At 38.7% G+C, this 17,156-nt stretch overlaps 1 protein-coding gene and 1 pseudogene across 3 annotated transcripts in view; one reads left to right on the top strand and one right to left on the bottom strand.

The window, feature by feature from the left end:
* Window positions 1–17,156, top strand: part of CSMD2 (CUB and Sushi multiple domains 2) — a 1,533,565-nt gene that overhangs the window by 1,028,723 nt on the left and 487,686 nt on the right. The window lies entirely within an intron of this gene.
* Window positions 2,714–3,448, bottom strand: LOC141129943 (small ribosomal subunit protein eS6-like; annotated as a pseudogene).

Genomic DNA, 17,156 nt, shown 5'->3' with positions numbered 1-17,156 from the left:
AATTTTCTCTATATCCGCTCTCAGTTTTTTTAAGTGACAAAGTGAAGGCATCTAGGCTTATCTGCACATACCCGCAGCAGCTACCATGGCCTCCTCTACACCTGAATGTTGAGCTATCCTAATCAGGCAAAGCTTTGGCACTTCACTTAGAAGTGATTGAGTTATCCTAACCCTTCCCACCTCCCATACATTTATATTGGACAATGAGGCAGCTTATCGTAGTGACAGGCTAGTAAAAATGTATAAGGGGAGGAGTTAGTAGTCAAGCGCTGCCATCTGGAAGCCTCAGAGTTATGCTCATTCAGAATGACCCAGCATTCAGAGGTATGGGGTGCAGACACCTACAGTTGACAGAGTTGCTTAAATTTCCTTGTGGGCAGCTGGATAGACTGTGCCACATAGCTGCAGCCTGTTCCTTCACTTCCCTGGAACTCCCAATGGCTGTGCACTGTCCCAAACTTATAAAGTATTGGCTTGGCTAACATATCCTTTCAGTAATATCTCTGGCACAGGTTACTGGGTAAATTTAACATTAACTGGTAGAAATTATTACTGTAAAAGCTTTGGAAACCTGATGTAGTTCCAGAAGAGCTACCAGTAGCTTTGTCATAAAGAGCAAAAAAGCAGAACGTTCAAAGTATATCTAAAGCCAAAAACCTTTTTTTAAGTATAGAAGGGTTAAACCCCCTGTCAGTTTTTTTCCATACCATATGTGTATGGATATGGATATTTTTTCCTCTAGGCTTAATCTGGGGGCAACCTAAAATTATGACTTTCCAATCACTTTTAGTTCTGGTGAAAAAAGTCACAAAGACAAATAAAGAAGGTATATCTCCCCAGCTGTAACATACACAGCATTGAGAAAAAACTGTCAGGGGTTCTAATAGTTCCCTACTCAATCCAAAACTAAAAAAAAAGTTTAGGCTTTAAATGCACTTGGCTCCTTAGAAATAATTGATCTGTAAACTTTCTTCAATTGCCAGTGTCTTTTTTGTACTAGGCACATTTGTTATGAAAGGAATGTTATTGAGGTTCAGATATTGAATTGACTTATCAACCTACCACCAACTTTTTGTTGAAATGTGAAGTTTGTCACAAATATTGTCTTTTTTAAAACATAGGGTTAGTTGTACCAGAGAAAAAAGATATTGTTTTCCCTTTTATTATGGTTGCGTTTAACCGCAATAGTGAGAGCCGCTTTAAAATAATGTCAACTAAATCAAAAAGGAAAAGCCAAGCATGTTAAGGGGTCTATTAAAAATGTAATCACCAAACTTTTGCTCAGCATCCACTCCATTTAGAAAATTGTATGGATTTTGGGTGAAAAATGTGTGAATCATGAGTAAGAACATTTTGAAATATACCTCAAATTATATTTATTGCAGTACTGCAACAGTATAGGCCCATTCATACTTGTGGGTTGTGGCAAGCACACGTTAACACACATTACCACAATGCATGGCATGTGTGATGCATTGCAGTGCCATTCATGTGTTGTTACTGTTATGGTGCACTGTTTTTTTTATAAAAGGCTCATCTATATATTTTTCATCCATTGTGGTCCATTGGCAGTCCATTCATAACGAACATTAATGTGTGCCATTAAGAGCATTAAGGTTTGTGCATTAACCCACCTCAGTGAAGCACTTGCATGTGGACGGGCCCTTTAGTGAAGTTTATGCAAAGGAAATATTAATCTGTATTCAGACAACAGCAAGCTTTAAATACAGTACTTAAGCCAAACTAAGACGATACAACTTTTATTTTATTTGGCATAAATCTGTAGTTGTTGTTGTGCGTAATAATTAGTTATTTTTTTTCATTTCCACCTCTGCAAAATGACTCCAGGGATTTATAGGCATTGCAAATTTGGAAACATTTTAAGCCAACCAATTACCTCGACATATCGCAAAGGAAATATTTACCGGGTTTCTGGCAGAAGAGTTTGTTTTTACTGCAGTATTTGGACTCAGGAATTTATCATACTGTAGAAGCAAGTTTATTTATAAGTTCATACATGTGCTTTGGAGAAGGGGGAGTAGCAGGATGTGTGGAGTAGCTGACAGTCTAGGGAAGAAAGTGATGTGTGCTTACACAATCTACCATAGCTTTTGTGAAAGGTAATGCAAGCTTTGATCATGAAAAGTTGCTAAATATCAGAGGGACATATTTTTTCTGGGAAAAATATGACTGCTTGAACAAATTGGGGAACTAAAACGTTGAGTCATTGTAGCAAATAGGAGGAAATAATCATTTCAAATTGTTGATGAAAAACTTTTAAGAGACATTTAGTGACAAGATTTTAAAAGCAGCAACTTTGGCAGTTACTGATAAATCTAAAGTGGTTCGACAAAGTTTATTTTTTGTAAAACTTGGTAGTAAAAATTCAAACACTTTGGAAACAAAACACCTTTGCAGTGGGAATTTAAATCAAAGCATGTCTTTTTCACCTACACATGCTCAAGTCAGGCATTTTAAATGTCTTGTTAAAGGGAAGCTTTGAGGATATAAATATAGAGCAGCCATTTTTTTTTTTAATATAAACCAAATTGAATCTGCGCATCTGCGCATAACACATTCTTTCTTCTCAAACACCCAGATCAAGTCAATAGCATATGCATAAAGATTTTGTAGACACCAAAGCCTTTAATGAAATTTAATGAAATTTGCACAAGTTGATCATTTACAACAAATTTATTTAAACCAGGAGGCTTTACTCCTGGCTGGATTCAGATTTAGATGTGGAGGCTCTCGGTGATTAAAGTTTACGCCTCTTGGCAATCTGCTCCTGGCACTTCTCCTTTGCTCCCTTTGTTCTTTTAGCAAGGAGCTTGGCATACTTTGATGCTTCCTCCTTATTCCTCTGAGTGTGCTGCTTCTCAGGGCGCGCCTGTGTTGAAGAACTCTAGGTGTTACAAGATGCTGGATCTTGGGGGCCTTAGTCCTGGCCTTCTTCCCTTCCTTAGCAAGAGGCTTTCTAACCACATATTGGCGCCCATCATCTTTTTTGGACAGATTGCAGAGCTTGCAGATTCTGCGTGCGCTTTTAAGACCCAAACGACATGGAATAGTGCTGTCTGTGAGGCAAGGGATGTTCTTCTCACCTTTCCTGACAATCACCAAGTTCAACACACTTAAGTTGACATCTACAATACAGCCACGCACAGACTTGCTTTTGCACTCGCCAGTCCTCCCGGGGCGGTAACAGGAGGGACTCTTGCTCAACAGCAGACAGACATGGCTGTGGGTGAGAACTCCCTGTTTCATGGGGAAACCTTGCTTATCCTTGCCTCCACCAATGCGCACAACATATCCCTTCCATTCCTCACCCAAAGAATCAGCTGAAACTTCTGTGGCCATTCTCATAAAAAGTACGCAGGTTGCCTTCTTCATCAACTTTAATCAGCTTCTGGCAACCAGTGGGTGGGAAAGAGATATAAAGCTTCATGTCTGCACGGCCTATCACAGGTCCCCCCCTGCCGGAAAGAGGAGCAGCCTCAAATTTTTATATCTCTTGGCTCTATGGCTGCAACCTTAATCTTGATCAGTAATGGCAGCCTCTCTAATGCTCTCCTCACTAGTTGACTTTAACATTTTGGTTATTGTTCACCTGTAGACTTTTTTAATAAGGCAAAAACATTGGGGTTGATTTATTAAAACTGGAGAGTTCAATATCTAGTGCAGATGTGCATTGTAGTGAATTAGCTTCTAACTTCAGCTTGTTCGATTCAGCTTTGACGAAAAACCTGGAAGGTTCTATGCAGAGCTGCACCAGATTTTGCACTCTCCAGTTTGAGTAAATCAACCCTATTGCGCAAAATACACCAACTCACTGGAGTTGATGTACGTAGTGCCAATTATTCATGGTATAAATATTAAATATTCACTCTATATTTATAATGGTTCTTTGTAATATGGCTTTAACCTGAGAAGGATTAACCACATTAAAGGTACTGTTCATGATACTTTTGGACCTTGAAGAAGGAGGTACACCCCGAAAGCTTGCACTAAAAATTTGTATGTCAGTGCAAATAAAAAAAGTATCTTGGACAGTACTCAAATGATTTTGCCACATGAAAGACCCCTCAAGCCTTTTTTTGCTAGTAGGGGTCTGAATACAGGGGAAGTGAAATATTTTTCTATTCTTTGCTTGATGAAAACAGACCCCTTTCTCACGGGCATTCTGTTTGTATGTTTTTTCATCCATCCATTGATGGATAAAAAATCGACATCAATGCATCTCTATGGAAAAATAAATGTAAATGGATGATCATCTATTTACATCCGTTTACATCCGCTCCTGTCAACATCTGTTTTTTTGGAATGGATCAAAGCCCTATTTTTCTTCCATAAAAAAAAAAACAAATGCACGAAAAATGTATGTAAATGGACAAACAGTCCGTTTGGCATTCGTGTTTGCATTGGTAGTGGATGTAAAAAAAAAACTGATGTACAACTGGTGTAAACTTTTTCTTTTAAAAAAACGTGACTGAACTGATGAAACAAATGGAATGCTCATATGAAAGGACCCTTACACTGAAGCATATCTAAAACCATTTTTTTTTTATTTTGGAGTGTGCAAGGGACAGAACCTCAGCCAGGTCTGAATTGCTCACTGCATCCCTGCTGGAGAGATTTTTCGCCTTTATTTGTCGTGGTGACCATTGTGAGGAAAAGTCAGAAGTTCTAAATTGTGTAGGAACAGAGGGGAAATCTTCCAATGGGCACATTTGTTCTTGTGACAGCTGTGCATTTTTCTGCAGCTCAACACACATGTATGGTGTGAACAGGGCCTATAAAAAGCAGATGTTTTATATTTACCCTGTTCACACCAAACATGTGCAGTGGTGAGCAGAAAAAATCAACTCAACAAACATGGTGTGATAAGAGGATTTTGCTAAAAGGATAACTTCACTTTCATTGGGGAAAAAAATAGCAAATAAAGAAAAATAATAATGCGTAAACAGTTGTGACACAAGTCACATTGTAATTGAATGTTATTAAAAATTACCTTCCTTTTCAATCTGTGGCTGTGTAATTTTCTGAAAATGCAATGTAATATGACTACCTGGAGGTGTTCTGTACACAGAATGTGCACAGAGCGCCCCACAGAAACATAATTTTCTGCTTGTGTGATTGTCTCTCCGATTTTCCCAGAAGTCTGCACTAAGATATATATCAGATTTCAGGCATCCCCTGCAACAAAAATGTCATTTTTGGTGAGATACTCCCAATAGGAAATCGAGTCTAAAGGGATGCAGGCCCAGCAGCTTTCCTCATTAGTGCCCTGCAGCTGCTACAGCTGGCTGATAATTATAAAACCACTCCCATTAGATTCACTTTCCCACATGGGCACAGAGAGACACACATGGATTTCTTCAGAATAACAAAAGGTAGGAATCTGCAACAAAGTTTGTTAAAATCTTTGCAATGTAAATAGATCACCCGGAGGGGAATGTTTTTTTCTCAACAAAAGTGGATTTACACTTTCACTTGTTTAGAGACAAGAAGTGAATTAAAATCTACCTAAAAGGACATAGACCACAAACTATAAAGGAATATTTAAACGTTTAAATTAAAAAAACATTGTGTATTTAGATATACTTTAAGCATTTAAGCTTTCTGCACACTAGGCCTCATTTATTAAAGTGTAAACAAGAGACATCACCAATTGACTCACAGACTGTTTAAACAACCTCCATGCAGAATCAAATTTAAAGTCTGGGCTGAAGTTCCACTTCACTGACATGATTTTAACACAGTTCATAATGGAGAAAGGCTTTAAAATATTTGCCATTTCCATCAACTGACAAAGCCACATACAATGTAGTTTGCACATTAGTGTTTTAGTAAGGTGTTAGTAGTGTTTCATGATGCTTTATTAAATTGATCTGAATGTATATTTAATCATGTTGACCAAGCTTTGCAGTATACCAAGCTACAAAGTAAGGACTAGGTGCTTGGCATACAGATGGACTATCAGTCCCTGCTGTAGCCTTGCAGAAATCTTGCACTGTATGTGAGTTAAGCACTCATTGCCTATGATAATAAATAAGAAGAATCAGCACAGATAAATATATAAATGTAGATATATAGTCTGTCAAATTATCTGCAATTATCTGTGGATATCTTTGTTAAACCAGTGGTTTATTTGTTGGGTGAAATTGTAGCACTTGCCTAGATAGAACATTATGCATGATGTACTCCATAGATTCCTGTATGCTTAAATATGCACAATGTACATTGGAATATACCTTCCTCTCTCACTATGATGAGTGATCAAAGAGGTATTCATCATTAAACATAGAATCATGGAAGTTAAAATGCCACAATAGATAGCATTCTGCCCTCTTTTAGTTAGACAACCTTAAATCAAACCTGTTAGCACATATCTTTAACTAATCCCTCAAGCTTCAAGCCAATTCCTGACAGTGTTGAGAGCTGCCCCACCCCCTTATTTCCCTTCTTTTTCTGTTCTGGTAGCAACTCAAATTTTAACACCACTTTTCTTCTTGGTGACATTGGTGACCTGAACACCTGAGAGCAGGATGAGTTCTCAGCACAGCTAGAAAACTGACAACATTGTGCTCTCATGCCTAGTGTGGTCAGTTTAGACTAGGAAAGCAGGGGGACTGGCAGGAACATCAGGTGGTTTACACAAAGAAAATAATACAAAGAGAATAGGACACTTTTTTAAAATACAAATTTGTATTATTATTATTATACAGGATTTATATAGCTCCAACAGTTTATGTATCGCTTACAAATACACGGTACAACAGACACATATCAGGAATTTGAAATGTTGGTGTAACATATTCTTTAAAAAATATACTTTTTTGCCTTTAGTTGTACTTTAAAGTGGTAGTAAACACCGCTGGTACACTTATACTTACAAATAAGCTTAAAGTGGATGTAAACCCTCACATATACCCAGTGAAGTGAACAGCCTCAGATGATACACAGAGATGAAACAAATCACAAATCATCCTGCATTAGTTTTACCTGTATATCTGCTGTCTTCAGCTTTATACATTCTTTGGAAAGTTCACATCATGTTAGAGATTTTCTCTTCCTGTTCAACACTGAGTGTGAAGTCTGGGTACACAACCAAGACAGCTGATTGGAGGAAAGGAACACACCCTCACTCCACATAGGCAGAGACTTTTAGAGCTGTTCTGTGAATAGTTTAGCTTTCTGCTAATCTATTTATAGAAACCTTCCCGACACAAATTTCAGCCCGGTTTTATCTCAGTTGACGGATAACTTGTCAGAAGTTATCATGTTCATAACAGAAGATTGGAGCAGGAGACAGCTACGGGACTTAGTGCTTTGAAGAGAGAAAAGAAAACACTGCAGATGTATGTGCCCAGCTCAAATTTCATGAATCGAGTTTACATGCACTTTAAAACAAAGCTTACCTGTAGCCACAGGTGCACCGTTTAGGAGATGTTCTCTGTTTAAGCAACCGGTGACATCACTGACGCATGTGCTCTAAAGGGATGGCATACTCATGCCATCCCTTCAGAGCTCTGTGCTGCAGCCGTGATTCCCTTGCTCATGCATGGGAGAGACGTCAAATGGCCTTTAAACGGCCAAAGCCTGGGAACCTGGAAGGAAGACTGGGTGAAAATGGAAGCCCTGTCAGTGGTGACAGCGCACTGCTGGTGGGCTCCGTTCTAAGGTAAGTCTTTCATAATGTGCTAGTATGCAATGCACATTATGACATTACCTTGCAGGAGGACTTTTTTTTTTGGGGGGGGGGGTTTACTACCACTTTAATGTTTTAGCCACAAACATTTGGTATCAAATATAAGCGCCGGTTCACATTAGAAGCGGCACGACTTGCAGGTCGCCTCACCGAGGCGACCTGCACACGACTGCCGCGGCGACTTGCAAGACGACTTCTGTATAGAAGTCTATGCAAGTCGCCCCCAAAGTAGTACAGGAACCTTTCTTCTAAGTCGGAGCGACTTGCGTTGCTTCGATTAGAACGGTTCCATTGTACAGAACGGGAGGCGACTTGTCAGGCAGCTAGGTCGCCTGACAAGTCGCCCCCCGTGTGAACCGGCTCTAACTGCTCTGGACTTGATTCCACTGATTCCATTGAGTTATTCCAGCTGCAGATGAAATTCCTGTTCTAGTTCTAGGGAGTTGAAAAATAATGTTATTTTTTCATTTACCCTAGACATCCTCTTTAAGAATATTACATTATTCTGTCATATCATACACCTAGGCGTCTGTCATGGAAAATATTTGATGGTGTTTGTCAGGGTATATGCCCTTATGCAAGTTCTAATACACATCTATTCCTGCTTCCCACTAACAGTGACTCACATAATAACCTTGGGAGAGTTTTGCCCTAACCAGAATATGGTTACTTCAAAGATTAAACTCATTAGACAAAGCAATTCCACAATGACCGCTTAGTTTTTAAAAGTAAGGATACTTTCCAGAAAGCACATACAGAATTAAATTTACAATATACAGGCATGAGAAATACAAGTTTGTTTTCATCCCACAGTGTTTAATATAACAGAGTGTTCTCTTATATATGGCTTAAAAAGTTTTTGTTTTTTTTTTAACAAAAGCAGTCTTTTTCAAGGAAGAGCAAAATGTACTTGTGGGACACTTTGCAGAACTAGTTCATAAACAGCATCTGTGTGTATGTGAGCAGTGAGAACATATTAGGCTCTCAGCGAAATCAAACCAAGCTCCCCACGCTCTTTGGGCCTCTGGCAGTTGCTCCCGCTGCCCCTTCAAATGGTTCTGACACAACAAATATACATGATGGACTTTTAGTAGAAAATCCAGGCTTATGAGAAGTGGCATACAAATTGCATGCTGCTTTCCATGCAGAGTGTAGGCTCAGACGCCCATGTACTGTTGTAAGCCAGTTTGATTTCTGTACACACCAAGCTAGCAATTTGTCATCCTGTTCTACAACCTGACTTGTGGGAGGAAAGGATGTCCCTTAAGGACAAATAAATATAGATCTTTGGGGCAATGTAAACATGGAGATTGTTGATTTTCCTCCAATTTATCTTAGAATGTCGGAATTTTCATAAGATGTTTTTGCCAAATATTATATTTTATCATCCTCTAGAGAGCAATGAACCATCTATGAGTTTTGAAATATACATGAAAGTGCTTGGATTTTCTACAGAAATTCTAGTTGTAAATACAATTTGTTTCTGCCTTTTTGGAATGTTTAAGCATCACCATGAGAACCACTAATACCTCAGCTAGTTTCAAGACTTGTGCAGTTGGCATAATATTCCATCTGTATTAAATGTCTGTTACAGTATATGGGTCTTATAAATTCAGGATCAAAATATTAAATGTTCATAGGTTGCAATGTTATGCATTTTTTTAATGCAGCTTTAAGGTTTATGTTCATCTCAGACAGCTTATAATGAACACCCATCAGCCAAGGTGCTTAGTGACCTGTTGTCAGACATTAAAAAGATCCAAAGCCCCCATACATGTGGATGCTGTAAACACCCAAATTAAAACTAGGTCTTTAAGGGAATTTCTTATTATTACATCAAGCCAACAATAAATGGGAAAAATGCTCATAAGCATTGACTATACAGTGATGCAAGATTGTGTTTTTAGGAGGTCTTCCCTTTTGTCAGCTTCAGCTTCAGGCTTCGAGAAGTCTTTCCCAAAATGTATTCCTGTATCACTATAATGTCTTTGCTTAAGGTTGAGTGCTAGCAAGCAAGTCCTGGATAGTATTTCCTCTGGTTGTTCGTGCAGCTCTCCTTTCCATGTCGAGGCTGCCTGGAGTATGTTGACTCATGGCCAGGTTAGCAAGTCTTCTGCTGTAACACTGGAACACTCCTGGCTATCGTTATTTTGCCTCTTTCAGTCTCATGTTTGTGAGAGTGGTTTACTTATTTTTTTACCTAATAAACATTCAGAAAGTACTACACTGTAAATCTTTTTGTGCTGCCCTCTTGCCACCTTTGTCACCTTTTAGAGCAACACCTAAATTGTGTTCTTGGTAACCAAGGTAAGGGTATTTAGAATTTGTATATATATAGTGCATCCAGAAAGTAGTCACAGCACCTCACTTTTTACACATTTTGTTATGTTAGAGCCTTATTCCAAAATGGACTTCCATATTTTCCTCAAAATTCTTCAAACAATACCCCATAATGACAACCTGAAAGAAGTTTGTTTAAATCTTTGAAAATTTATTAAAAATAAAAAAATGAAAAAAATCACATGTACATAAGTATTTATAGGTTTTCCATGATACTCAAAATTGAGCTGAGGTGCATCCTATTTCCAGTGATCATCCTTGAGATACAATTTGAATGGAGTCCACCTGTGGTAAATTCAGTTGATTGGATATGATTTGGAAAGGCACCCACCTGTCTATATGAGGTCCCACAGTTAACAGTGCATGCCAGAGCACAAACCAAGCCATGAAGTTTAAGGAATTGTCTTTAGACCTCCAAATAAGGATTGTGTGGAGGCACAGATCTGAGGAAGGGTGCAGAAAAATATCTGCAGCATTGAAGGTCCCAATGAGCACAGTGGCCTCCATCATTCATAAATGGAAGAAGTTTGGAACCACTAGGAGTAGAGTGGGCTGCCCGGCCAAATTGAGCAATCGGCAGAAAAGGGCTTTAGTCAGGGAGGTGACCAAGAACCTATGGTCACTCTGACAGAGTTCCAGCTTTTCTCTGTGGAGGGAGGTGAACCTTCTTGAAGAACAACCATCTCTGCAGCACTCCACCAATAAGACCTGTATAGTAGAGTGGCCAGACGGAAGCCACTCCTCAGTTAAAGGCGCATGACAGTCCGCCTGGGGTTTGCCAAAAGACACCTGAAGGACTCTCAGACCATGAGAAACAAAATTCTCTGGTCTGATGAAACAAAGATTGAACTCTTTGGCCTGAATGGCAAGTATCATGTCTGGAGGAAACCAGGCACCACTCATCACCTGGCTAATACCATCCCTACAGTGAAGCATGGTGGTGGCAGCATCATGCTGTGGGGATGTTTTTCAGTGGCAGGAACTGGGAGACTAGTCAGGATTGAGGGAAAGATGAATGCAGCAATGTACAGAGACATCCTTGATGAAAACCTGCTCCTTGATGAAAACCTGCTCCAACAGAACAACGACCCTAAGCACACAGCCAAGATAACAAAGGAATGGCTACAGAACAACTTTATGAATGTCCTTGAGTCAGAGCCCAGACTTGAACCCGATTGAACATCTCTGGAGAAATCTGAAAATGGCTGTTCACCGACGCTCCCCATCCAACCTGATGGAGCTTGAGAGGTCCTGCAAAGAAGAATGGCAGGAACTGCCCAAAAATAGGTGTGCCAAGCTTGAAGCATCATACTCAAAAAGAATTGAGGCTGTAATTGGTGCCAAAGGTGCTTCAACAAAGTATTGAGCTGTGAATACTTATGTATATGTCATTTTTTTTTTTTGCTTTTTATTTTTAATAAATTTGCAAAGATTTCAAGCAAATTTCTTTCACATTGTCATTATGGGGTATTGTTTGTAGAATTTTGAGGAAAATAATGATTTGAATTAATTTTGGAATAAGGATGTAACATAAAATAATGTGGAAAAAGTGAACTGTGAATACTTTCCGGATGCAATCTATATATGTGTATATATATATATATATATATATATATATATATATATATATATATATTTATACTTACCGCCCACTTTACTTTGGACCTCTGAAAGAAAACCACTTCTTCCACACAGAAAGTAAGTGTCCTACTCTGCAGTTGATGGCAGAGGACAGGCATTTGTATGCTAGCTGTGGCTGGCTTTTAAAGAATACACCCTCATTTTATTAATTATTAGAATGTATATAGCACTAACTACTTTATGCAGCACTTTACATGTACACTGACCGGCCACTTTATTAGGTACAACTTGCTAATACCGGGTTGGACCCCCTTTTGCCTTCAGAACTGCCTTAATTCTTCATAGCATAGATTCAACAAGGTGTTGGAAACATTCCTCAGAGATTTTGGTCCATATTGACATGATAGCATCACACAATTGCTGCAGATTTTGTCGGCTGCACATCCATAATGTAAATTTACTGTTCCACCACATCTCAAAGGTGCTCTATTGGATTGAGATCTAGTGACTGTGGAGACCATTGGAGTACAGTGACCTCATTGTCATGTTCAAGAAACCAGTGGTGAGATGATTTGAACTTTGTGACATGGTGCATTATCCTGCTGGAAGTAACCATCAGAAGATGAGACTGTAGTCATAAAGGGATGGACATGGTCAGCAACAATACTCAGGTAGGCCGTGATATTTAAACAATGCTCAATTGGTACTAAGGGGCCCAAAATGTGTGAAGAAGATATCCCCCACACCATTACACCATCAGCAGCCTGAACCATTCATACAAGGAAGAATGGATCAATGCTTTCATGTTGTTTATGCTAAATTCTGACCCTACCATCTCAATGTTGCAGCTGAAATCGAGACTCATCAGACCTGGCAACCTTTTTCTAATCTTCTATTGTCCAATTTTGGTGAGCCTGAGCTAATTGTAGCCTCAGTTTCCTGTTCTTATCTGACAGGAGTGGCACCCGTTATGGTCTTCTGCTGCTGTAGCCCATCTGTTTCAAGGTTCAATGTTCTGTACATTCAGAGATGGTATTCTGCATATCTTGGTTGAAACAAGTGATTATTTGAGTTACTGTTGCCTTTCTATCATTTTAAACCAATCTGCCCATTCTTCTCTGACCTCTGACATCAACAGGGCATTTTTGTCCACACAATTTCCAGTCACTTGCTATTTTCTCTTTTTTGGACCACTCTCTGTAAACCTTAGACATGGCTGTGCGTGAAAATCCCAGTAGATCGGCAATTTTTTAAATATTCAGACCAGCCCCCCTGGCACCAACAACCATGTAATGTTCAAAGTCACTTAAATCCCCTTCCTTCCCCACTCTGCTGCTCGTTGTTTTGAACAGGTGTACTTAATAAAGTGGCCAGTGAGTGTGTGTGTGTGTGTATGTATTTATATATAGATATATATCTATATCTATATCTATCTATATAGATAGATAGATAGATAGATAGATAGATAGATAGATAGATAGATAGATAGATAGATAGATAGATAGATAGATAGATAGATAGATAGATAGATAGATAGATAGATAGATTATATATATAGATATATATCTAGATATATATATCTATAGATATATATCTATATAGAGAGATAGAGAGAGAGAGAGAGAGAGAGAGAGAGAGAGAGAGAGAGATAGCGATTTGTATTTATTTTTATTTTAGACTTAACAATACAAGAAGAGGGTATATATACAAGGGTTAATAAACATTTAAAAACATGCTTGCAAATGGTAACAAAGGAATGTAAAAAAAGAGCAAAGGAATAAGGGGGGAAAGTAACAATGGTTAATAAGTGTGTGTTCTTTTGGTATAGTACAAAGATCTGTAATATGCTGCATCTCTTTTGAACCTAATGTGTGCTTTCAGATATTTACTGGCACAAAGGTCGCTTCTTAATTGCTATAATGTATTGAACAATATCGTGTATTTCAACATACTATAACATTTATCACGTAAGTTTCCAAATTGAATTGCTAGACCCCTGTGGAACTATTTAACTTCTCTCAATTATTTATTTTTGTATAGGTAGCTGATAATTACAGTAATGAGCCTCATTCACTGCCATTTTCATACCTTTTTATCCTGCAATGGTCATGACGGAAGATAGTAGATCAGTTCACAGTTCAGTCTCTTTACAACCGATAAAAACAAGGAGCACAACACAGCTAAAGGGACTGGATCAGCTACTGATCTAGTCCCTTTAGTAGTGTTGTGCTCCTTCTTTTCATCAATTGTAAATATAATCCTAATGTGCCTGGGGGGGGGGGGGGGGGTTGTCGATTGAAAGGAAACTGGTTAGGACACATGTCATTTTTTTCAGTCTATTCAGAAGATATTTGCCTTCACTTCAACAGGAAGTGATAGGACATCTCTCCAAACTGAAAGGGAATACCATCTTAGATGTCACCTGAACACATATCCCTGCTGGAAAAGTCCCCCTTTACTACTGTTCTGATTCCCTATAACTTTGTATGGTCACCAGAATGTACACAAGGGATATGATTTACTAAAGGCAAATAGAATGTTCACTTTGTAAGGAAAGTTGTACTTTGCAAGGGGGGTTTTCCCTAGAGCTCAGGGGAGCTCATGTGGTGAAATTTGCAAAACAATAACTAATCATGTGCAAAGAAAATTGAAAAGGTAACAGTATTTGTACTGGCACATGGTTGGATGGTAGAAGTCAGTAGAGCTTTGCAAATAAATTCTTGCAAAGGTACAACTTCCCTTGCAAAGTGATCAGCCTGTTTGCCTTTAGTAACTCAACACCTTTTTGCACAATAGATGGTACAATGATAGTACTAAGTTAAAAGCAATGAGCAAAATGTGGAAAATATTTAAAGCTGAAGAACTTCAGTCATGTTTTTTTGCATTGTTACATTGGTCCAGCTTGGATCAATATAAGTATATTATATATATTCCATAACTAAAAACGGAGAACCACTCTAGTAGGTGCTGCTGCTACAGTTCTTCTTGCTGTCTTCTGAGTCATGGGCTGAGTGGCTGTCCTACTGCATAGTAACCACAGGGGGTCATCTGGTCAGCACGGGCTCCATTCAGAGAATGTATTTTTCTTAGTGTTTACAAAGTGATCTCTGATTGGATGAAGTGGAGATGATGATGCCACTACCCTGTCTCTAAATCTCATCCAATCAGTAAACACTTGCATTCATTGAGAAAAATGCAAGACCCAGAAAATAAGCTGGACCAATGTAATTATGCAAAAAACATACCTTGGATTGAGCTTTAAAATTTTGCATCATAATTACCTTGTCATGCAAATTGCACCAAAATTAATAGCTACGCATGACCATAGGTACCAGCAAGCCCTCAAATAATACTGACTGTGCTGTTATGAGAAGGCTTTCCATTTGCAATAAAAAATGTTGAATCTATAACTTGAAATTAGGATTTCTATTAGAAATTAGCATTTATTCAGGACAGGTTCACAATGGAAAATTCATCTGCTTCCAGCTGTTCTGTTTCCCATATTATACGTCTTTTCAGAATCCTCCTAATAGGGTCACTTTTGCTGTGTAAGAAAGCTGACATAGTGTTATCTAATCAGATAGTTTTTGATACAAATACAATCTTGATTTTGATGAGCACTATTTGACCAGCTTACTTATGCCTCCTTCGAGATATTACACTGTAGAGGAAATTACAGGTTTGTCAAACAGGCTTCTTTTTAATAGTAATACAAATTTTGACCATTCATTCAATTTCCATAGACAGTGTGTAGGTATCCCTTGATATCTGAACTGATCTAAGCTTGGGAAATATCCATAATGCAAGAGAAGGAAGCTTTTGTTTTTCAATCAGAATGGTGTTGTTTATCAAAAAGGATCAGACACAAAGGGGTTGGTTTACTAAAGACTAATAGACTGTGCACTTTGCAATGTGCAGTTGTACTCTGCAAGTGCAGTTGCTTAATATATGAGGTAAAGCTTCACTTTGCAAAGAATACCCAATCACGTGAAGGAAAATGTAAACAAACATCTTTTTTGCTTGCACATGATTGGATGATGGAAGTCACCAGAACATTTGCTCATTCTTCTAAGCTCTGGAGCAACTGCAAGAGCAACTTTAGTAAATCAACCACTCAGTTTTCATGGGTATAAGGTATTTGACTTTTTATTTGCTGATCAACATTTGCAAATAAAGGATAAACATTTACAATTAAAGTTGTTCATTGGTAACAGAAATTAGATCAGCTCCTTGTTTCAAAATAGCCTTTTACAGTAAAGCTGGCCATAAATGTTGTCCAATTCCTACTGAACTGAGTGCATTTAGAAACCATGGGTGCCTCTCATGCCACCCCCCAGCTCAACAAACATTGACTGAACAATCAAATGAGCAGTGTAGAAGCAAGAGTGACTACATTAGACAACCGCAGTTTTAACAGCAGCTTGAATACAATAACCAACAAACTCTGTTTAGTGTGGATGGAGTAATATTAGATTCATCGTGTTCAGCCTACAAAGTCTTTGTATGTATGGCTGGCCTTAGGCTGGAGTTTTTTGTGAAATGGTGTGTTTGTGCATAATCCAGTTCTCTAGATGCGTGACCCTGAAAATTCAAACTCTTTTAGCTTGTATTAGGTATTATATACAGTAGAGCCAGTGCTAAATAAACCCATCAATAAATAATAAACAACATAGAATCAAAGGCAGCCAGCTGAGATGCAGCTGGTGGATTTGTTGCTCCCAACATGGAAACTCTATTACAGTGAACATCTTCAAGCAGTCTGTTTGAACCTCCTGGGTCTCCACCACAGGGATGTGTGACTGCAGCAGGTTCTTCAGATTGTCAAATCATTTTCAGTAATGCCTGTCTGTGTTTAGTTATGTGACCTTTCGTTATTTATCACTCCACCTGGTTTGAGTGTTTAAACCTGCAGCTGGCAGACAGTTGTTGAGGCTTGGTTGCTAGAGGGCACTTTGTGTTTGAGCCTATAGCTTTGAAAATCTCAGGAAAGTTGGTATTTTGTTTCATTAAGTTTGGAAAGATAACCATTGTTAAGTTGTTTTACATTTAGACTAAAGGGGAAACTTTTTCCTCTTAAAGGTCAACTCTATACACAACTTTATGTTACGTTTCGAAAAATACGGAAGGGTTAAAACCTTTACCAGATTGTTATTGTTATCTGTGTCCTCATTGGGGAGGTTTCATCTTACTTTTTATTCCTCTGATGCCAGGACAATGAAGGGTATAGTGGTGATCAGGACAGAAAGACATCACTACTGAGATGCCTAATGCCACGTACACATGGGCGGACTTTTCGGTGGACTAGGTCCGGTGGACTTTTCAACGGACTTTACGACGGACTTTCCAACAGACTTTCGAATGAACGGACTTGGCTACACACGATCAACCAAAGTCCGAAGGATTCGTACGTGATGACGTACGACCGGACTAAAATAAGGAAGTTCACAGCCAGTAGCCAATAGCTGCCCTAGCGTCGGTTTTTGTCCGTCGGACTAGCATACAGACGAGCAGACTTTTCGACCAG

Source organism: Aquarana catesbeiana, linkage group LG02, assembly GCF_042186555.1.
Source record: "Aquarana catesbeiana isolate 2022-GZ linkage group LG02, ASM4218655v1, whole genome shotgun sequence".
In the NCBI taxonomy this organism is placed as follows: Eukaryota; Metazoa; Chordata; class Amphibia; order Anura; family Ranidae; genus Aquarana; species Aquarana catesbeiana.
This window is presented reverse-complemented; position numbering and strand designations above follow the sequence as displayed.